General features: G+C 40.5%; 1 protein-coding gene across 1 annotated transcript in view; it reads right to left on the bottom strand.

Moving 5' to 3' along the window:
* Positions 1-11,916, bottom strand: part of GLIS3 (GLIS family zinc finger 3) — a 438,827-nt gene extending 426,911 nt beyond the window's left edge. The window contains exon 1 of the mRNA XM_031449780.2: positions 11,828-11,916. The gene's annotated coding sequence lies outside the window, so the exon portion shown is untranslated. The remainder of the gene's footprint in view (positions 1-11,827) is intronic.
* Between the last annotated feature and the right edge of the window lie 11,379 nt (positions 11,917-23,295).

The following is a 23,295-nucleotide window of genomic DNA, read 5'->3' as shown; positions in this document are numbered from 1 at the left end:
TTATTCAGTACTAACCAAAAAAAAAAAAAAAAGGCAAAATAAATATGTTGCGTTGGCAATTTGTTGAAAATGAGGAATTATCCAACATAACTGGAAATATGAGCCACTAAGACCATGGTCCAACTGACAAGTGTCTGCAGATTTGCAGACTATGCCCATATCCAGGTTTTTAAAAATAAGGGAGTCAGTTTTGGCAGCAAGTTCATACACAAGCAGGAATTCTCATCAAAAATCTGGATAAAAACATTAGGTTAGATCATTAAGAAGGTGAGTGTGTAAGAAGGAAATATAATTAAAGCACTGAGAACTTAATTATCACACACTCATACTTGCCTATCTTAGACTAGATATTTATTTTTTTATAAACCACACTCCTCTTTTAAATAGCTTTAGGTTGAAAGCAAAAACAACAACAAAAATGCACTTAAATTTTATTACTGAAAAAGCAACAGCCAGAAAGTAAAGTAATTAATACCATAAAGAAAAACCAACAGGTCAATGGTGTGTGAGCTGAGGAAAACCAGCCCCAAGACAAAAATATAACAAATTGTATGAGAAAACATGCCTAATAATCCAGTTTTCACATTAATTATACCAATATATTTTTCAAGCATTAGATACCAAAATTTAAAAATCAATTTTGTCTATTTGTATTATAGCATTTTTGGCCAGTCTGAATGATCCCGTATCATTCTAAGTCTACTTAGTAACAAAAAAGGAATAAACAGCTAAGTTTTAAGAGGGACACATCTTCACTGAGTCAGAGGGAAAAGCATACTCAAATAGAATTTAGGACACCTGAGTTCTACTTGTGGCAAATTATTTATAACTTCTCTGGACAGTTGTTCATTCATAAAATGAAGAATTTGGTGATAATCACTACCCTCTCTTGAAACTTCGTTCTTCCAGATAATTAAGAAAAGGAAAACTACGGAAAATACCCATTTACTATGATGAAGGATAAATCTGTAGACTTTATACCTATGGCACTTAAATCAAGGAGATTGCATAGATACAAAAGCAAAAATAACAGTAATCTCTATCGACTCCATCTAAGCAAGAGCTGATAGGAGGCTTTCATGTCAGCAATGTGCTGAAAGACAACACTCACCTTGAAAAATGAACACTGGGGTTAAATTTCCCAACACTTTGCCAAAAAGTAAAATAACAACTAATCAGTATCAAAACCTAACTGGCAAGATTCCACCAGAAAAGCATCTTTCTACTTAAAAACATAATCAAGTTCTCCAGTATTACTTTCTCCTTGGCCTTCCATCTACCCCAGGCTATCAATAGAAAAAAAAAGAAGAAGAAGAAAAGCAAGGAACATCCAGAAGTATAAATTTATGGTACTTTAGGTCTAACATATTGATACATTTAGATTTTTAATACTCTGTGTTCAAACAATGAAAATGTTCACTTGTTCTTCTTTATGAGTGAACATGAGTTTATAAGTCTTTCCTTTTGACCACTTGCAAACTCTTAAAAAGCACACTCCCGTTAAGTTCAGCCAGAAAGGAAATTACTTAACACGTAAGGAAACCAAGGCACAAAATCATTTGATAATAATTTCATTAGATTTCTGGAAAAGTTATGATTTTAATCAAAATACAAAATCATGACTCTACCTTCTACCCAAGGCTCCAGGCACTGTTCTTGTGGATTAAAAGATTAAACAAACAATGTTAACTCACCCATTCAAGAAAATTCCAAAAATACAAGTTCCATAATGTCTATTTACAGCCAAAAGCCCCTTCTTAGTAAATATTATTAATAGACTCATCTAGAATCATAATTCATCTGATGAGCCAGTTAATAATTAATTTTCATACATCATTTCATTTCCTTAGGCTACATTTAGCCTTTGTTACATTTTCCATTCCTTATGCTACAAGCATTTCTTACACTGAATAGCAAATCTGATAATGAGACACAAAATACTGGTCAGCAAATGTACTGCTCCTGGGCTGGCTTCTTACATGTACATCTCAGCCATCTGAAAAAGTTTTTATTGATTCTTTTTATTTTTCTCCCTTCAGGTTAACGATTGTATAATTTCATTAACACTGCCTATTCAACATTACTGCCTTGATCGTTAATAGACCCATGCTACTCCCATGGGTTTCTCTAGTTACAGCTTTTGTAGCCAGAAGAATATAGAAATGAAAAGCCTATTGATAGATAATATAAGTTATTCTCATGCACGGCTGCGGTGTGAAGCACATTTTGCAATTCAATCAAGGACAGATAGAGCTGAATGTTCTTAGATCCTGGGAGTTCATTTTAATAAGCAGAATGTACCTTGTCCTAACACAGGTGACTGACTCACCAGAAAAGATTGTATAAACAAAAACCAATCGTGTAAGTCATTTTATTGGCAACAATATAAACACAGTTATATTAGATGTCACCAATAAATCAAAATTATTCTTGTCTGCAATTTTAACAAAAGGAAAGTGCAAACATGTGCCTGTGAAGCTGGAGGATATTATAGAGGAAATGCATTGGATGTGTACAATATCATTTCTCTAAATTGAAAGTATATTATGATAAAGTAACCAACAACAAAATATAGTTGATCAGTTCTGTGGTTTCATAACTTTATTCACTGAGACTGACAGATTCACAGACTTTACAACAGAAGCTACACAGAAACAAGGCTGAAATAATTCCACATCACTGGGATGTGGAGTGGAAACTTAGGGAGGTTACACCTGGTAACTAGTACATATAGACCATATAGCCATTTGGGCAGTTCCAAGGTTTAATGTTGGTAATCCAAGAATATTAACATGTTTATTTTGAATACTAAGATGGACAGGTATTCTCAAGCAATAATAATCACCAATAAAATGAAATCAAACAGCTTTAGCTTTGAGTTATACCAATTAAAAATATGAAGACAAATTAGTGTCCCCTCCAAATATTCAAGTCCATTCTACCGAAGACCACTCCATAAAGATAATATAATGAACTTATGGATCCCATCTAATAGAATTCCTGACTTTGTTTTGTGGATTCCAATCCCTTTCTATCGAATAAGAGATATACACATTTTAGCTTTTTTATATAAAATTTTCTCAAAAATAAAAATAATCTTCCCTAAGTTTATGGAGTAAAATATCTGGCAGTGACTTTTTAAAATCAAGCTAGTGGCTATATTAAAAATATGGGCAGTAAATATGGACAGTACACTAAGGAAAGCAAGGGGAGGGGAAGGAGAGAGAGGGACAGAAAGAGGAAGAAGAAGGGAGGGAAGGGGGAGGGAGTGTAAATAAAGGAAACCAAATCTAACGCAGGGATTTATTTTGTAGTCAGTCAATCCTAAGTTAAAATTTTAAAGCAGCATTAAGAAACTTCCACACAATTCTAGTGATTACAGACTTCTAGAAGAAATTCAGAACTTTCAGAAAAGTACTGCTGGAGGGCAATATTAAAAGATCAGTAACCTCTTTTAAAATCCACTTTCCACACTCCAACGCGTCTACACAACTCTCATATTCCTCAACTTACTAAATGTCACTACTTTTAGAGGTAATTACCTACAAGTGTTTCATCAACTTTGCCTCAGTCATTTAACTCATCAATGAGTACAGGCAGTTCTATAAAAACGTGGCCCTACCAAAAATGGCAAGGGAGAGGATACTTAGGGATTTCCTTGGTCAGCATAAGAAATCACACAAAATGTGAATGAACTTGGAACCAAAAAGATTTTTAAGACTAACATAGGTAAGTTCATAAAGGTAACCATGCCTTGGTCCATGTATTGGACCCAGTTGAGTATGAGCCATAAGTTCCTAGGTCTTTGTTTAACACAGTACTCTTTCTAAAGCAGTGTTTTTCAAATTGGTTGCAATCCACTGTGGGCCTGAAATCAATTACTCAATGGCGAAAGCCTTTTTTAATGAAACAGAACCAACTAGAATAAAATAGAAGCTATCAATGTGCATCAAATATATTAATGGTTAAGAACTATTTTATTTCAGTGATTTGTGGGTATACATGTCTGCGTATCTATATGTATATAGTGTGTTCTGGGTAAAATGAAAAATATATTTTCTGATGGGTTACAGTCAAAAAAGCATTAAGCCACTGTTATAAAAGCATTTGGACTATCTGCCTGCCCAGGTACCTATCAAGAACAGCTGTAGATACAAACAGAGTTAAACAGCCAAAGTAAAACAAATAGCAAAATATAGCTGTAATGAAAAGAAGATTCTAAATGTTTGACATTTTTAGCTTTATGAAAAATAAGGTTTAAGTAACACAAAGCTACACTCCTACAATTGCTATCCTTCACTCTGCCTTTTATTTAGTATCAATTGATCAGTTGTGCTCTATAAATATCAATTAGCCAACTGACTAACAGAATCAGGATCAATATGACTGACAGTCTTAGAAATTCCTTGTTGCAGAGGGTGAACGACCTTCCCTAGAATAAAACTTCACTCTTAAATGCTAAAAGTGGGAAAGTTTAAATTAACACATAACTGCCTTTGAGCATTGAGTTTTCCAAATGTGTTCTTAATATGAGTTAACCATCAGATCCTATGAAGAGGAATTTGAAATGGAAAAATGAACACATTCCCTATGATGTCACCACTGAATTAATTACCTGAATTGCACAGAGTGAACAGCACATGGCTATGGTTTAAGACACAAAGGCTTCTTCAGAAATATAAAAGAAAAGTAACTGGTTGGAGATTTTTCTTTAAAAAAAAAAAATCCATCCTCACACAAGGAGATACATAGGTTGTAAAAGATGGCAAATGAAGGCACATTCTTTGTCATCTAGTGTGTATAAATAACTACTCAGCAGATGTGAGTAACTATTTGCAAAGTTAAAAATCACAATCCTTTCTAAAGAGTAATAAACATCTACCTATAGAAGATTCTAGAAATAAACTGAATTTAGCACTCACTAAACCAAATATTCAAGTATATTAAAATGTCTCTATCACATGTATAACTGAGTGATTTCTTTCCCTCAGTGTAGTTAGTTATTGCTTAAAAGTGACCAATGTAACTATTTTTAGCTGTTGGTAGACAGAAGTTTTATACAAGTTAAATTATGTTCACTGACATCACTGCAGAAGTATGAACGTCCACAACAATGACTAGGCCCTTAACCAACATGACAACATATTTATTTAAAAAAAAAAAAAAAAGCCCTACATGAATGACTCAGTCAAGTTACAGACAGAAGTGGAATCTATTGGTCATGCTGCAAAGGTTGGGAAAACATTAATCCATTTCTTCACACACAGGAATAACAAGAATTCATACACTGCCCTGGCATCTGGTTAGTTTTCTGTGCACAGTATTCAGTAGGCCTAGAAACGAAACTTCATAGATCTGGCTCAGAATTTCAGAAATAACTGATATTCAGAACATCTGATCTCTTTATCAAGGAGCATAGGACAGGGTCTGACCTTGCACTGTAATTCTATCTGCCCATCTGCAGCTCAGTAAAGCTTGCTACACCTGAAAAGTGTGCAGTTGCTCCCGTTCTTGGCCTTGAAGAGATGTCAGACAAAAATGGCCCTGCCAGCTTTCTTTATTTCAAGTCTGCTCTCAATTAATTAGAGCCTTCATGATCCAGTTTTAGAGACAAATCCCCTGATTTTCTTACCAAAGTAGAACATAATTGGATCTGTTTCTGTTCATCCTACATATTGCCTTAGAGTCCACCTGAATGGTCTTTCCCCTCTTCCCTCCTTTTGCCCTCTTTTTCCCCTAAATCCAGATCCTACTTACCCTCCGGGCCCACTGCACCTTTGGTCTTCCCTGATCATCTATTAATCGCTATGTCCCTGATCTGTAAAATGGTGAGACATACACTATTGTACTTAGTTCACAGCATTACAGAATATTAAATGAGATAATGCATGTTACTCACTTAGTACAGTGCCTGGTACACAGAAGGATCTGAGATGTTAACTATTTTACTCTATGTACCCCCTCTTTTAACACTCACAACTTTCTACATTGCCTTGTATTTATTTCCCTGTGTTTCATCTTCCTGTCTAAATTCTAATTTCATTAAGTTTGGGGTCTATGTCTAATTTATCTCTGAACTCTCCATAGCTCTTACATGTACATAGATTATTTTATATTATATCTTTATATTTTTCATATTATGTGTACAATAAAGACTTTTCATATACACATATGTGCACATGTTTATTATATTTATATTTATCATTCTGCACTGCTCTTTTATACTGTAAAGTATGGCATAAATGAAGCATATAATTACATATTTATATATTCATATCCTATATTTATCCCATATTGCCAGAATAAATATAGTCTAAGTAAGGTGTGACCTTACAATCATGAACCCTATGCTCTGTCTCGTGGAACCAGTTTAATTACAGTTGCATGTTTCCTGATCTATTCCTTCTAATCTATTCCTCTCTCTATTAGGAAAAAAGCAGCACGAAAATGCTATTCCACTCTTCTGAGAAGCCACATTATTCTTGCCTTTATCTTGGCATACTCGTGAACAATGAAAAATACTAGGTAAAAGCCACGAAACAAATGTAGACATTTCAGTACGAAGACCAGGCACTTCTTTTGTTGTGGGAGTTGTTGGTTCTAACAGAGAGACTGCCAAATGCATTTGGGGTTGTCATGGTAGAAGTTGCTCCTCAGCATTCTCCTTGCTCACCCTAAGCTGGCTTCACAGTATACTTTCACTCATGTCTGGTTAGTCTCCCTAATCAGACAGTCATCAGGATAGAGAATAGGACTTTTATTTCATTCATGTTTTTCCTTAATTCTATCATACTAAGTAATGATTGACCAACTAATTTCTGCCAGCCAAACTGTCCACACAAACTTTAAAGGGGAGTCCAGACTATTTGACCCATTGAAAGGTTGTTATATCAGTGAAAGAAGCCAGACCCAAGAGTGTACACTGAATTATTCCATTTATATAAGGTATTTAAAAACAGGCAAACGTATTATATCTGTTAGATATAATAAGTTAAGGCAGTCATTATTCTCGAGGAGAACACAGTGACTGGAAGCGTTGTGGGAACACAGTGACAAGAAGAGAGTAAGAGTGACATTTCTAGGGTATTAACACTGTTCCATTTCTTAATCTGGATGCTAATTATTCAGTTGTGTTCAGCTTGATGAATTTTCATCAAGCTTAAGATAAGTGTACTTTTCTGTATCAGTATTTTATTTTATCTCAATAAAAATTTTGGCTTTTGTATAAGGGGTTAATATCCAGCATATTTAAACAGCTCATACAACTCAACATCAAAAAAAGAAACAACCCCATTAAAAAATGGGCAGAAGAACTGAACAGTCATTTCTCCAAAGAGGAAATGCAGATGGCCAATAGGAACATGAAAAGATGCTCAACATCACTAATCATCAGGAAAATGGAAATCAAAACCACAGTGATATATTAGCTCACACCTGTCAGAACGGCTACCATCAAAAAGAAAGCAAATAACAAATGTTGGCAAGAATGTGGAGAAAAGAAAATCTTTGCACAGTGTTGGTAGAAATGTAAACTGGTGCAGCCACCACCTAAAACAGTATGGAGGTTTGTCAAAAAACTAAAAATATAACTACCATATAACCCAGCAATTCTACTTCTGGGTATATATCTGCAAAAACGAAAAACACTAATTCTAAAAGATACATGCACCCTAATGTTCATAGCAGCATTATTTACAATTGCCAAGATGTGGAAGCAATCCAAAGTGTCCATCACAGATGAATGGATAAAGATGTGATACACACACACACACACTGAAATACTACTAAGCCATAAAAAGAATAAAATTTTGCCATTTGCAGCAACATGAATAGATTTGGAGGGCATTTTGCTAAGCGAAGTAAGTCAGAAAAGGACAAACACGGTATGATATCACTTATACGTACAATCTAAAAAATACTACAAACTAGTGGATTTAATAGAAAAAAAAAGAAGCAGAATCACAGATATAGAGAACAAACTTGTGGTTACCAGTGGGAAGTGGGGAGGGAAACTACAGGGGTGGGGGAGTGGGAGGTACAAACTATTGGGTGTAAGATAAGCTCAAGGATGTATTGTACAACACAGGGAATATAGTCAATACTTCGTAATAACTATAAATGAAAAGTAACTTTTAGAAACTATTTTTTTTTAACTTGGCTCTTGTGTCAACTCTGCCTAAATTAAAGTAAGTGGGAAACTAGGAAAACTTGGAACTTGAACATCTTTTATTCAAACTATGTGTTAATGTAATTTAAAGATTTTTATTGTAAGTTTCATCCTCCTGGAATGAGTAAGGCAGCACATTTTTATTGCACAGATTGATATGTGCCATTTATTTAATTTTTCATTGTATTTTCAGTCCTCACTGTCTATGAGCCAACCAAACTTCATGAAAGTTAGTTAAGCCCTATATTTCAACCTTCTTTATAATATAATATCCTCTACAGAAAATAATTACAGAAACAGAAAAATGACTTCTCCAAGGAAGATAATGATGCCACTTTCTGAATTATCTCTTTCAAGAAGTACTCCTTCTATATTTTGGAAGAATTACAAATTAATATTCCAACTCCAGAAATCAGTAACTACAATATGAGAGCGACAACACTGGAAAGAATGTCCTGAGATTTAATTTACTAGCAGGAAAGAACTCTCTGAGAAAAAAGACTGAGAACACTGAGCTCTCTTTTGAAAAGATGGAAAGACCACTTTCTGCCACATAAATGAAGTCAGGACTGGTACAAAACATTAACTTGCTATTATTTAACCTCCCCATCCTGCCTATTTTGGCCTAATAGGAATGTCACCCACTAGGTAGACCCTGGAGTCCACCCCCATCCCCAAAATTCTGCTTTTCCTTTCTGGAATAATGATCACTTCCTCCCAAACAAACCAACCAAACCCAAGTATTGAACCTCTGACAAACTATTATTAAGGAAATTGGATGGGATCAGGGATCAGAGAAAAGATACTCTCTCAAACCAGTCTAAGGTGAACCAAGAAGAGAAGGAGTTGTAGCAGCAATTAGATTTAACTGTGCAGGTTGAAGGATTATTGATTCCTTTGAGCAACAAAGGAAAGGATTTCAACTACCAATAAGGAAAGGTGTTTGAAAGTAACTGGAAAAGAAATACCCCCACTCTTTCATTCCAAGGTAGTGTTAGGGCTAGTTTGGCTGCATAAACAACTAGTGAAAACATACGAAAACTGTAATGTATTCAAAGGCAATCCTTAAACTTCAGCGGTTCCCAATGGCAAAAATAATATCTAATATCACACACTCCTATCTCTAAATGTTTTCAAAATTTCCCCCAACAACGTTTATTGTGGTAGATCCTTATTCTACAAATCTTTGCAGGTTGCACCTGTTTCATACATCACCACCATAAGCAAACTTAGAGGAGGGAGAAAAGAAGGAATGGGAAATTTTAAACCAATACAAATCAATTTTATACACACACACACACACACAAACAACTGTTCCCTGTTTATGTAAAAAGTGGGGTCCAGTGGTAAATGTGACAGAGGGGGAAACAGACATCTGGCTAACTCCCAAGGCAAAAATCATGACTCAACGAAGTTTTCAGACGGGACAGAATGAGACTTTGCATTTGTCTTGAGTTCACCTTCAGGCCAAGAAATGCTCTCTGAACTGGGTGCTGGGAAACTTGAGTGTTTGCCGTGCATCTGTGACAACTGACTTTGAGGCCTTGGGCAAAACTAAAAGTCTCTGGGTCTCAGTTTCCTCATCCGTAGGTGATCGCCCAAATCCCACATAGCCTTATAGTATATACTTGAGATTCCCTCTTTTCACAACCTAAAGGGAATTGGTCCACTGGGGGGAGCTGCAGAACACCCCTCTCCTCACAAACTCCAGGGCCTCAGGGCCTCAGGGCCTCAGGGCCTCAGACCCAAATTCTGGGAAGATGCTGATGTCCTAGAAGTAGGTGGGTAGAAGGTGCAAAGCCCTCTTTGTAAGAGGGTGACCACAATTTCAGGATTCTGGTCCCTGAGATTCCGAAACTACCCTCCACCCCAACCCCCTGATTCCGTTTAGATGCCGCTGGAATGAGGGCCCAGCTGATGCCCGGAAAGCCTAGCAAGGGGTTGAGAAATATCAAGATGGGGGGGGGGGGGGGCGGGGGGTAGCTCTCCAGCCTGGAGGAGGGCTGAAACAGAAAGAGGTGCTGGGGACCCGCCGGGCAGGGGAAAGGCGCATGGGGCTGGACAGGAAAAGGGCAGCCCTTATCTGCTGCTGAGCCCCCTAGCCTGGCCAGAGGGGATCCAAGGCCCGCGCCTCCTGGGCTCACTGGCGCGGAGCGAGGGGGTCGGTTCGGGAGCAGAGGCGACAGAGCCCGGTGGGGACGCGCTGCTGCGACCCCATCACTCCCTAGCCGCTTCTGACCCATCCCTCGGCCTTGTCCACAAGAAAGCGCAGCAAAACAAACTCGTGCCGGCTTCCTGTTGTGCAACCCTGTCCCGAGTAGGTCGGGCCGAATGTGCGCCGCCGCTGGCCGGCAGCTGGGAAGCCCAAGAGGCAGAGACTTGAGTGTTGTCCGGCCCAAGCCCGGATCCGAGGGAAGCCATATCCCCTCTCCCTCGCAGCTCCCCGGGGGCACGCCCCCAGCGCCGCACCCGCGGCGCGGGCCCGGAGCCCCCAGCGAACTAGTGTCCTAATCCTCTGGTCTCCTTTCACTTCTTGCCTCCTAAACACCGCCAAGAAGTCGAGGGCGCGACCTGCGAAGCCAGAAACAACCTTTCCCAAAGTTTCTCCGTACAGGTACCTAATTGAATCATCCATAGGATGACAAATCCGTCAGGGCCAAGTTTTCCAGACACTTGGGTGACTTCCTCATCACCGAGGTGACTTGTTAGCTCCAATGAGTAACTTGGAAGCGTCGCTCGCGGCAAGGTGTGAGTCTAGGAGAAAGCCGGCTGCTCACTCACGCTTTCCAGAGAGTGGCCCCGGGCGACTTCAAAACACACACAGGGTCATTTATAGTGACTGGAGCCGTGCGCAGGTACTGAGACATTTTCCAAACAGCGCTGACATTTTGTCGGGCTCCATAAAAATGTAAACGCGAGGTGACAAACCTGGTGGGTAGTGTGCGCGCCTCAAACTGTCCGCGCATTTTGCGGCGTGGGAGGTCATAGTTATAGACCCGGCGGCTTCGAGTCTCTGGACCCATCCCTGCGAGGAGCTAACGCACCCCCAATTCGAGGACCTCCCGGAGCAATGGGGAGGTATATCGGCTTGGGTGAGACACAGGGTGGAAAAGAGCCTTCGTTGGAGCTCCACAAACACGTGGAACTGGAAAAGGCAATTATAGCCCCGTGTGCGCTTGAGAGACCTCTCGTCACCCCATCAAGTCCCACTTCTCTTAAGTTCCCCTTCAGTGGGGACTCACGAGTGGCGTGCAGGACCATTCCCTTGAGTCCTGTAACTTGCCCTGATTTTGTAGCCTTCAAGACCCTGCAGGTTAGAGGAAAAGCCAAAAACAAAAAACTCTTCCTAATTAGAAAAACTTTAAAACCTTGTTTATTCCCTTTCCATCTCCTACACTGGACGCTTTTAGGCAACTGACAAGAACACAGCTTGATTCCTAATTGAGGGTTGCTATCTGTCTCAGTAAACAGATCTTTTAGAGAATCTGGGTGTTGAGGTGCGCTTATTCTTAAACCCGCGACAACACCATCAGCTCAGCGTCCAGCACTATTTCTAACCCCTAGTTCGTGTCTCTGAGCACTGTAACTCCCCCACACTCTCAAGCGCCCGGCTTCTCCCGTCTCTCGCCTGCGAGCAAAGTTCCTAAGGCATCCACTTACCAGGTAACCGGGATTTCCACAACAAAGCCTGACGTTCGGGTCCCTTCCCCCGGCCAGCCAGAGAGAGTGACAGAGGGCGGCCAGCGCTGGCGAGGAAAAACTTGAGGCTCCAGCCCTTCAGCGCGCTCCACGGGCTTTGCCTCCTTCGGAAATGAAAACTCCCATCCAAGCCGGGGGACCGAGCGCCGAAACCCGGCCCAAGAGCCGTGTGTGCGCGCGCGCGCGTGTGCGAGGGCAGTGGCGGCAGGGAGAGGAGGAGGCAGAAGGGGGGTGGCTGGACCCTCGGCATCAGCTCATTCTGACCCCACCCCACCCCCCCCGCAAACACACAGATATACACACGCACATGTTGTTTTTAAAAAGTTGAGTTTCGACTTTGTGCCTCGCCCGTCCTGCTCATCCTCGCCCTGGGCCGGGGGGTGCGTCTGGGGGCCTGCGCGGGATTCTGGCTAATTGCTTTCGGCGGGTTCCGTCGGGGAAACGCTGGTGCCAGCCTAGACGGCTGCGGGCGGCGAACGGGGCTGCGGGGAGGGGCAGCGGTGGCGGCCCCAGCGCTGGTGCCCGTGCGCGCCGCGCTCTGGGCTGCCCGGGCGGCGCAGTGTGGACGCGGCTGCAGGGAGAGGGGAAGAGGGAAGGAGGGAGGGAGGGAGGCGGCCCGGCGAGGAGTGTGGTTGTGTGTGCGGCCGCGAGGGCCGGCCTGTAGCCAGCTGCTTCCTGAGTGTGAGCTATGGAGGGGGAGGGAGGAAGGGTGGGGGCGGGCTCTCTGGTCACCAGGCTGGCCAATTCGAAGGCCGAGCTGTGTCTCTCTCTCAACGCTTTCAAGCATATACTCCTTTCTGTGCGCCAGGGAGTCGAAGAACTCCACAACAGGGTAACAGCAGAGAGATACTTCACCTCCTTCTTGGGCCTTATTTGTTGAACTGTTGTTTTTTGGGTTTGGGGGGTTTTTTGGTTGTTTTTATTTTTTTAACACGAAAAAGTGTTAGCATTTCTACAAGAGTTCATGTCAAATAGTAAACAAGTTTAAAACAATACCCAGTAATAAAAAGGAGAGAAAAACTAAAAAGTGAAAAATGGCAAAAGGGTCTTTCTAATAATATACAGTATTAGATGCACATAACTTCAGAAATGGATAAGTGAAGATGCCCTTGGCAACTTTTTAAAGTAAAGAATAAGCAAAGAAGAGAGGAGGGTGATGGAAGTGTTACTAAGATGTAAAATTCTAGCACGGGCTGCTAGGAATGGAGGCATATTCCCTGCGTATGTTGTATCTATATAGTGGACCATACTCTTTTAAGAATTCAACATCCTCAGCTTCATACTCCACCTAAGCTGTGACGCCTGCCCTTCTGCTTCGGTTGGTCAGAGCCCCAGAAGGCCAACTATTAGTGGTTCCATACATGTACTGCCACGGATGCACAGAATTCCATCTTCGGAGTCAATTTATACAAAGCACACAATATCCTCCAGTTAGGCGTTTCTATAGTATTATTCACCTTCCTGAATGAAATGAATGAGGATACCTCAAGACACTTCGAATTTCACCAGTCCTTATATTCTATTCCAGGGCTCTCACTCAAATATAAATTACCATTCAGCTAGTAGATGCTATGATCAAGATAAAAGCCCTCAAGTACAGATGACTCGCCAGAGATTGTTAACAATTTTCATTTCTCTTACTTCAGAAATATTACTAGAATTTGGTCTATATCCAAGATACTGACGTCACCAAAAAGTCCAGTTTTCACAATACTTCCTATGTCTCGTTATGATCTGCTTTTCAAGATTCCTTCAGGGAAAGCATTTTTTTCCCTTTCCCAAAGACACAAACTCATCAGAGTATTAATCACCAGAATATTTGTCAGCAGAAGTGGAGGGAGGGAAATAAAGTAATAAGTTCTTAGGATATGTCATTCTGTCAGTTTTCCAGTTTCTCCCTCCGATCTTCTTCAACCATCCAAGCCCAAGATGGCAATAGATGGGTTCAACCACACATAAGAAAAGAATATACTCATAAAATGAAGCATGCAGCAACATCACAAAAACAAAGAAACCAAGTGGTGGAAGTTGCCATGACTATTTCATTGTGGCTAGTTATTGCAACATGCTTGACATTCACATAAAAACTCCTCCTCATTAACTCCAGCCTTCAGGAGCAGAGCAAGATGGGAACACTGACCCTGCAATGCATCACAGGAAATTCTCTTCATCATGACTCTCATACTGTACAGACTGCTCCCCAGAACAAGAGAAGCCTTAGTGGAGGCTGCAAAAAACCTGTCCAAAGTCCCTCAAATATCATTTCAAATACAATAGTTTTGATGCATGAAATTATATCTTAGTGGGTTGCAGAAGCTTCGCAAACTTCCCACTTGATGGGAATAGCTTAGTTGTAAGAGAAAAATATAGTGCTACACCCTACTTTAATCAATGGCTCATGGAAATAAAACACTAGGAAAGTTCTGAGTCATCAACCTGGAGATCCCCAAAATTCTCTTCATTTATAAAAGCCCAAGGGTGGGAATGTCATTTTTGACTGAAGTGGTATTTTCATGAGTTTCTAACATTCCCAAAACATTTACCACTAAACAGGTACAATGTGTTGGCTGACTTTTATTTTTTTTGGCCAGGGATGTAGATCTGCAATGTCCATATTCCAGGGGATATAGTAAAAATACAGTGTTTCCAATATAACCATGGAGTGACTCAGAATGAGATCTGTACCTCTTCTGGACTGAAATGGTCAACAGGAGTGGGGGTTGGGAAGAGTAATGAGAGAAGGTGGGAAAGGAAATAGTGCAGTTCAGAAATGACACTCTCCTTTCCCCATGAGCTCTCCATTTTTCTTAGGAATCACACCATGGTAGCCTTTCAGCCAGATAGGTGGGAACTACAACCCAGTTTTATCTTCCCTCTCTGGAGTCATTAGTTGTACGCATCTCAACCGCTGACTCAGGACAGCTGACTCAGCAGACAGAGCCCTGCTGCCAGCTCAAGTCCAGTTCTCATTTGAGAAATATTCAGTGAGTACCTACTCTGTCCCAGGATTGAGGGTAAAAAAGTTAACGTTTAGGCATTTTACATGGGAGGATGTTACATAAAGCATTTGCCCAGAGCCTGGGATATAGCAAACACTCAAGAAATGGTGACTCTTTGCATATGTTGTCTCATCAAAGCAGTCATATGAGATAGCCACTGGCAGCCTCCTATTTAGATGAAAGGAAGCTGAAGCTCAGTAAACAGTTAAAGAGAGTGGGAGGCAGAGCGAGGTTCGCCAGTCTAGAAGCCCCTAGTTCTTTCAACATGGCTCCCCTACAAGATAACCATGCATGCTCTTTGAATGTGTGCAGAATACAACGCAAGTGTGTAAAGTACAAGGTATCTTGTGATCAATGTCAGATAAGCACAACTTAGTATGGAGGAGGCAGGAATAATTTCCTACTACAAAACATGGGGTAAGTAGCTTGGCTATTTAAGCTGAACTTCAGAGAATGGGTAGAGAATTGGTAAGCAAAGAAAACCATTCCAAGAAGAGTAATAAGCACCAGAAAGGGCACAAAGAGCTAAGTCCTGTGTATCTGCTCATACAAAGCTAGAGTACAAAATAGGAACATTCACAATCTCAAAGCTATATAGCAATGGAACACAGTGGACTCCTGGAGAGAACATCCTAATTGCAAACCTTCAGGAAAACTGTTATTTGTGTTAGTCTGAGTGATCTGACAGCAAATCATTTATAAACTTACAAAGAACAATGATCAGGTTCATACTCCTATAAAGTATCTAGAGAGAGTTTTGACTCCAAAATGCAGATAAGTTGAGCTAACACCACCAGTGATAGTATCCCTAGCTATTAACACACACACACACACACACACACACACACACACACACACACACACACACACACACGAGCTGGCAAGAGTCCAATTATGTAGAAATGCAGTGGAAAAAGTCAGTGTTTGCCAACTTAAAGAGAGGAACTATAAATATGTAAGATGAAAAATTTCCATTTTACCTTCCTAAGCAAGTAGTACAAAATAGTGGAATGTTATCAGTGCTTGATAACCTAATAAAACTTTTAAGTTGATCTTTCTACTAATTTTGCCACAAGTGCAGTGATCCCAGACTCTCCTGCTTACACCTCATGCAATTTTTAAAAATTATTATTTATACTCATTACGTCCACAGCATCATACCTCTTTTCCTTTCTAAGGTCAAAACTGTAAATCAGAGTCTAAAATGTATCACTCCACATGCAACTGACCAAAATGTGAAATATTTTACTCTATACAGTCTCTCTATCTTTTCTCACTGGTAAAATTTTTCTTCCTATTTTATATACACCCAATTGAGATGCATCTTATATTCTACAAAGTTTGATAGGATATTTCTTGACATATTACTAAGGGATATCTACAAAGAGTTTACCTAAACAAAAATAAAGTATTAGATATACAGAATGTTTCACAGGCAGCCAGTTTCCTGTGGTAGTTTCCAGTTTCACTTAACTCCAAACTGGGCACTTAAATATGGCACTGTAAAATTAATTACCCGGTCATGATGCCATCTTAGCCGTAACTGCCTTCTATACCTGCCTTCTACTGGCCAGAATTTACATTTCTTCATAAGTCTTTCATGGCCTAACAGCACTGGGCACTAGAAAGTAATTAATGCTAAGTGAATGTCTGAATTAATGAGGAAGTGAAAGAATGTTTCCCTACTTTCAGATTGGTGAATATACACTGTCTTTGTGTATATGTGCAATCATTTCAATACTCTAAAAGAGTCTAAATACCTGTCATTCTCTTTCTGTGCCCCGAGGCTCTTCACTGTTAACTGAAGATTAAAATATTACTTCCTATTTCCTGTGGAAGAAAATTCACAGTCTCTGTGCAATGTTTAGAATCAGGAAGGTGAAATTCCTTCTCCAATGCCAAGATGATCTTTACTTATCTGACACCCCACTACCTCCTTTACACCACTCCAAACCGGCTCATTTGCATCACACCCTGTGTTCTCCCCAGCCCCCACTCTCCTCCCAGAATATCTGTACTAAATTATGGACAGAAAAAAGGGAAAATACAGAATGAGGATGCAGAGAGGAAAATGAATGTTTTAAAAATGAGAGGAAATAAAGAAGGCAGGGCAGCATTAGGACACCATCAGGATAACTGAGAACAATGAACAAGTTTTGGGTAGAATTAAGCTTTGAAAAAAAGTGATTCAGTAGCTTTTCGGACTCTTCCCCCAACTCACCTCAAGTTCCAAATACCTTTGTAAAGGGGTTTGAATACACTTGAAAGTTTTCTACAAATTCTAAATCCCTATGACTCTGAAGCACTCAGGAGATTTTTACATGTATAAACACTTCTATTCCCTTTTAGTTCTGTACGGCAGAGAGAAGTGTTATATTATTGTCCAGGCTTCAAAGAGAAATATTCTCCCACATTAACCATTACTCTTTTACTCTTTCAGGGCAGGGGGCTCTGCTTCCACCATACATTTATTTGTTCATTCACTCAGGGAGGGTGTGTTAGAAGGAGGGTGCACTTTGGAATCAGAAAACCTAGAAATTCTAACTCCACCACTTACTGTGAAAGCTTGAGCTGGTTCCTGGACCACTAGGGACATCAGTTCAGCTACCTGAGTTACTGCAAAAACTGAATGGGAATTGCAACATTAGTCAGCACATATATGCAACCAGGGGCTTCCTCTATTGATAAGGGACACAACCCACATACTTCAAGGGAAATGTATCCAAGCCCCAGCTCCCGGAATGGGCTTAATGACTCTGAGAAAATCTCCCTCCCCTGGCCAAAGAGAATTGCTCATAAATCCAGACCTAAGCCAATCAATGTATGACATTCAACTGGCCATAAGGGTTGGTCCATTGATGAGCATGCAACCCAATTTGGGCCAATAAGATGTGAAAAGGAAATCCCTGGTCACAGGGATTGGCTCAGAGATAGGCATGTGACCCAATTTAAGCCAGTGAGATGTTCTCATGAGAGGAATTTTCTTTGGTAGTTTCTAAGGAAAGTGGCTTCTCCTCTTTCTAGGGAGCCACCGAAAAGGTGGCCTTTCCTCTTCTATGTGTTGTGAAGAGACGAAAGTGAAGCTGTCTTCCTCTCAACCTGAAGAGAGCTGATACTTTGTGGAAGGCAGGGTGTATACGTTGCAGAAAGCAAGGGCCAGAGCCCTAGTAGAACCACACCTGATCTCTGTCTGACATCTAGACTTTTTCATTTGTAGGAGCCAGTAAGTAGATCCCTTTCTTTTTTAGGTAGCTGACAACAACTTATGGAAGTACCCATGGTGTTCTATAAGGCACCATGGAGGATAGAAAGATAAGCAAGACAAATTTAAAGGCACTCACTACCTAGTAACTACTTAAGTAGTTTTTGTGATATCATTTTAGACTGATTAAAAAAAAATAAATTATAACTCATGCTCTTCTCAAGATAGTCCTACCATTTGGCAGTATAATATTAAGCAAGAAACATTCTACTTCCACAGTAATTATACAATGCGCCCTTTCAGACCAGCCAGTCAACTTTTGGGGGGTCAGCTAGAATAGTTTATCCATTTGGTTGTCAGACAACTGACTTGAAAAGCCAGGCCATTTCTACGTGTCCTCAGTTACTGGTTAACAAATGTAGTCCCAGAACTCAACGTATAATAGGAAATACATGCATTCCTAAATTCCTATTGAAATTTGACTTTATCTCATTCCCAGACAAAGCACAACCAAGATTTTCCTGGAATGACTTTCAGATATAAAACAAATTTGTATCCAGGCATCTCTGAGTCCCACTCATTTTTGTTGTTGTTGCTCTTGTTATTAACTCTACCTTAGAAGGTTCAGTTCAGCCAGGAACACCCCTCCTCCAATCTCATGCTTTTCTGTTTCCTAACCAAATGTCATTTAAAACTCAGCTATAGATACCATTTGACGTAAGCGGCAGGGGCAGAGAGTCCTTAGATTCCAGATTGAATTTAGGGCCCAGCAGTTAGATAATTTGAGCCTGAGAATAATGATGTTATCTCAGCAGATTGCCTAGGTCAGAAATGTTCTTCCTGTCACTGCTTTTTCTTTTTTTTTTTTTTTCCAGCAAGAAGTGGACATTAAGGGGAAAAGTGAGAATGGCAAGTTATACATCATTAGCTTAAGACACAGTTTAAGTATGGCAAAGTACTTGAGATTCTTGATCTCATTTAGTCCTCAGAGGTATCCGTCTAGTAACTGGTGGAGGTGGGACCTGAACCTACCCTCCATGACTCCAAGGCGCATGCCCTTAGCTGCAACACTGCCCCCACAGAGTACTGCTTATTATAAGATGTTTTGCTGAGATATATGGTGAACATCATTATATGTAAAATTTAAGAACAAAATATACTTTATAAATGGTACATGTAATGGCCTATTGTATGACACTACAAAGCAACACTGAACAGTAGTTCCTCAAAACCTACCTCAACACTCTCCAAAGTCCCCAAGCCTTTGTATTTGCTGTTCTGTCTACACGAAATGATCTTTACTTCTCCTCCTACTCTGAGGGGCTTTCTGTTGTAGAAAGATTAATGTCCCTCCCAAAATGTTGATATCCAAATCCTTGGAATTTTGAGTATGTTAGGACACAAGGCAAAAGGGAATGAAGATGCAGATGAAATTAAGGTTGCTAGTAAAATAACCTTAATATACGGAGATTATCCTGGGTTATCCAGGTGGGTTCAGTGTAATCACAAGAGCCCTTACAAGTAGTAAAGGAGGCAGAAGAAGAAAGGCAGAGAAAGTAATGAGATGACTGTGGAAGCAGGGCCAGAGAGATGCTATCTGGCTGGCTTTGAAAATGGAGGAAGGAACCATGAACCAAGAAGTGTAAGCAGGCTCTAGATGCTAGAAATAGCAGTGAAACAGATTCTTTCCTAGAGCATCCAGAAAGAAATGCAGCCCTGCCAGTGAGACTCAGGTCAGGCTTCTATCTTATAGAACTGTAAGATATGAATTTAAGTTATTTAAGCCACTATATTGAGAGTAATTTGTTAGAACAGCAAAAGAAAACTAGTACACTTCCAAGCTCTCTTCTCTGCCCTCACCCTGAGAGCCAGGCACGATATGCTCTAGGTCCCCACAGAATACAGTTCCTTACCAATATTTAACATTAATTATAAGATTTAGGAATTGGGTCTATACTTCCAGACTTTCCTTTAATTCCATTCAGGAGCACTATGAATGGGTCTTACAACTGACCCAAAAGCCTCTACTCTGCTCTCCTCCTGCTGGAAGGAGGGACAATGTTAAGTGACATGACCAAAAGGTCATGAACTGGAAAAGACTGAGCAGCAGAAGGACACAAGAAGGAAGGGGATATAGGGGTTGACAGGAGAGGAAGACAGAAGCAAAGGAAAGAAGGGGACGATGAGGTCTGAAAAGAGGAGAAAAAAGGAATGGTAGCTGGAGGAAGATCCAAAAGCATGGTGGTGGGAGAGAAGAGGCAAAGAGAAAGAGGAAGAACCTTTTTCTCTGCTTCTCCATCTCCCACCTGACCACCCTCTCTCTCCTCCTACCTTTTGAGCTCCAGCCCACTCTCCAGGATCCAGTTTTTAGTGCCTTCTCCCTGCAGTGGTTCCCATGATGACTTGACTGCCCTTTAGAATACGTGGAGAAGCTATTTGTATAACTGACCAGGCCTCACCTCTTGAGGCTGTGATTTAATTACATGGATGTAATCAAACTGTAGGACCTTTTTTTTAAACTTCCCAGATCACTGTAATGGGCAGCCACTGTCATAGAGCCCTCTCTGACCTCTCCAGCTCACCTAGAATGGTTCTGCTGTCAAATTCAGAGCCCTTGCCTGTGTCTCGCACTTGGGATTCATCTCCTAAAGCTGGGGAGGCTACACCAAGATGATTTAAGGACCCAGGCCCTGGAGCCAAACTGCTGGGATTTAGTCTAATAGCTGAGTGACTCTATGAAAGTCACTTAACCTCTGTGCCTGTCTCTCCATCTGTAGAACAGAAATGAATATAGTACTAATATCAGAGCATTGTTTTAAAGACTAAATGAGTTAAAACATTTGTTTTGAAGACTAAATGAGTTAATATCTGAGAAGCACTTAGAACAGTGTCTGCCACACTGAATGTACATTTGCTAGATAAAATCAGCTTGCATCATCTCCAAGTTGTTACTCTATCTTGCCATGCTGTTTAACTTTTTGTGTATGTGACCCCAGTCCCCAATTAACAACTGGGCTCTCTCGTAATTCCCACTACATCAGAGCCAGTATGTATAATACACACTTAATACTCATTTACCCCTGGAGCTCCTCCCTAACAGCAAGGCCCACAGAAAAGGGGCACAGGACACAGGCATTTGAAGGGCAGTAGAAGTGAAAGGAAGTGCATGCTTGGCAGATGGAGGAGTCCCGAAGCAAGTACTGACACCAGGCAATCCTGATTCTTTCACTGGGAACAATCAAAAGTAGCTTGAGAAAGAAGAGACGTGGAGGTGATGGAGGAATATCTAGGTAAGGGGAGTGAAAGGCCTTTCCTCCATCACAACTGTGCCTAAGGTTGGCCCAGTCGAGATTTCTATTTGGATGGCTGATTTGCATACATGCTCGTATACATTTTAATTCTCAAAGTAGACGTTCCATATGTGTTTTATTTACTCTCATTTCTTTTTTATCTTTACCAGTTGGCCTTTTTTTTTTTTCTCTTTACATTACATCAGGAGACCCTCAATGCAACAGGCCGCTCAGCTTGGGGATGGTGGAATAACTACAAAAAAGACATTTGAGACAAGAGGTAAAACTTTGTATTAGGGTACAATAATGTTTACAAGGCACAAATTGGCAGCCAAAACACTTCTCTCGAAAGTATGAAAAAATGTCTGTGCTCTATTTTCAAAGAAACCAAATAAGACATGGTCCTTGAATCACTGTCTCAATGCAAACAGCATTTGGCTTTGATCTGAGTTGTTGAAAACTATGACCAATTTATCCTACAGATGCCAAACCATCAGAGAATGTTTTTAAGTCTAGATTTCTATATCGGGATTCAGCTACACACTTTTCCTCTTCACTTCACATTACACAGGGCCAACCCAAAATAGTACTTCCAGCAATGGATGTAGTTAGGATGATGATTTCCATTTCAAGTTATGGGGCAAGAAGTAGAAAAACCCTTTTCCTATAGACATTCCTGTGGCCTGGGGAAAAATATAAAAACATAATCAAACAGTAAATGAGATTATTTTATGTAAACCCCTCCTCTACTGTATTAATAATGACTTCATAGGCAAGCCCAGCCAATTTCCAATTGAATGGGTAATTTTTTAAAAAATCTCAGAAACTCACTTTTCTAGTGTATTTGCCCCAATGAATTCGCCCTGGGTAATGCCTGCTGCTAGCCTTCCCCTTGCCCTCCACCTGGTGCAAGAAGAGTCACTCGTGATTTTCTGAATTTTATTTGCAAACTTAAACCCCAAATATGCCCATCTGGGGATGGGGGAATGGATCCAACCCCACAAGGAAGCGCATCAGCCATTCTATCCTGCAAGCATGTAGAATATACCAAGAACCTCATGCAATGAGTCAATAAATCGGGATTACCTGCCTCTGGTTCTTAACAGAATTTTTTTGGAACATTACGAGGATCTGATCAGCATATAGTCTCCAAAGCACTTTCCACTCTGGAAAAATCCTTCTGAAATTAGTAAACGGAGGTGTGATGTTGATGTTTTACCCCAACTTCTCTACATTTTAGGGTATCCAGACCACCTGAAGTTAAGCCCTCATCCAAAATCAGTCTGGAGCCAGAGATTTGGACTCTTTCTGCATTCTAGGGGTATCTTCAGGTTTCTATGCAGACAGAATTTAGAGGATTCTGAGGGCAAAAGGGAGCTTCTAAGGATGGAGACTTTACTGAAATACCAAATCTTAAAACTGGATGTGTCCATATAGGAATTCTGAATGCTAAGAGGTCTGTGGATAAAAGATAACCTTTTGTAATCTCAAGTCTTTTATTTTAGGCATTAAAACCTTTTTTTTTTTTTTTTTGAAAAGAGATCCCTAAGCTTCATGAGACTCCCAAAGAGATTTATAGCCCAAAGTTTCCTACCCCCACACCTCTCCACTTCAGCACCCTTACTGTGGACCTGTCTACGCCCTCTGCCCCCTCCCTCCCATACCAGATTCATTTCAAATTAAACTACCAGATCTGCATCATCTGCCACTCAAACCCCTACCATGATATTCCCTCTCTGCTCTCCCCAACACCAAGCCTTGTGGCCATAACTCTCCTGCATCCAACTTTGTCAACCATGTTTTTTTCAGTTGTCTCCCCTACTTTCTATGATACTATATAAAGTCCTGTGTTTTTATTTTTTCAAAGTCTGCTAGCTGTGACTATCTGACAGGGGAGCAGAGGAGGTGGTTAGATCACAGGAATTTAATTCTATGATG

Source organism: Camelus dromedarius, chromosome 10, assembly GCF_036321535.1.
Source record: "Camelus dromedarius isolate mCamDro1 chromosome 10, mCamDro1.pat, whole genome shotgun sequence".
Classification (NCBI taxonomy): Eukaryota; Metazoa; Chordata; class Mammalia; order Artiodactyla; family Camelidae; genus Camelus; species Camelus dromedarius.
This window is presented reverse-complemented; position numbering and strand designations above follow the sequence as displayed.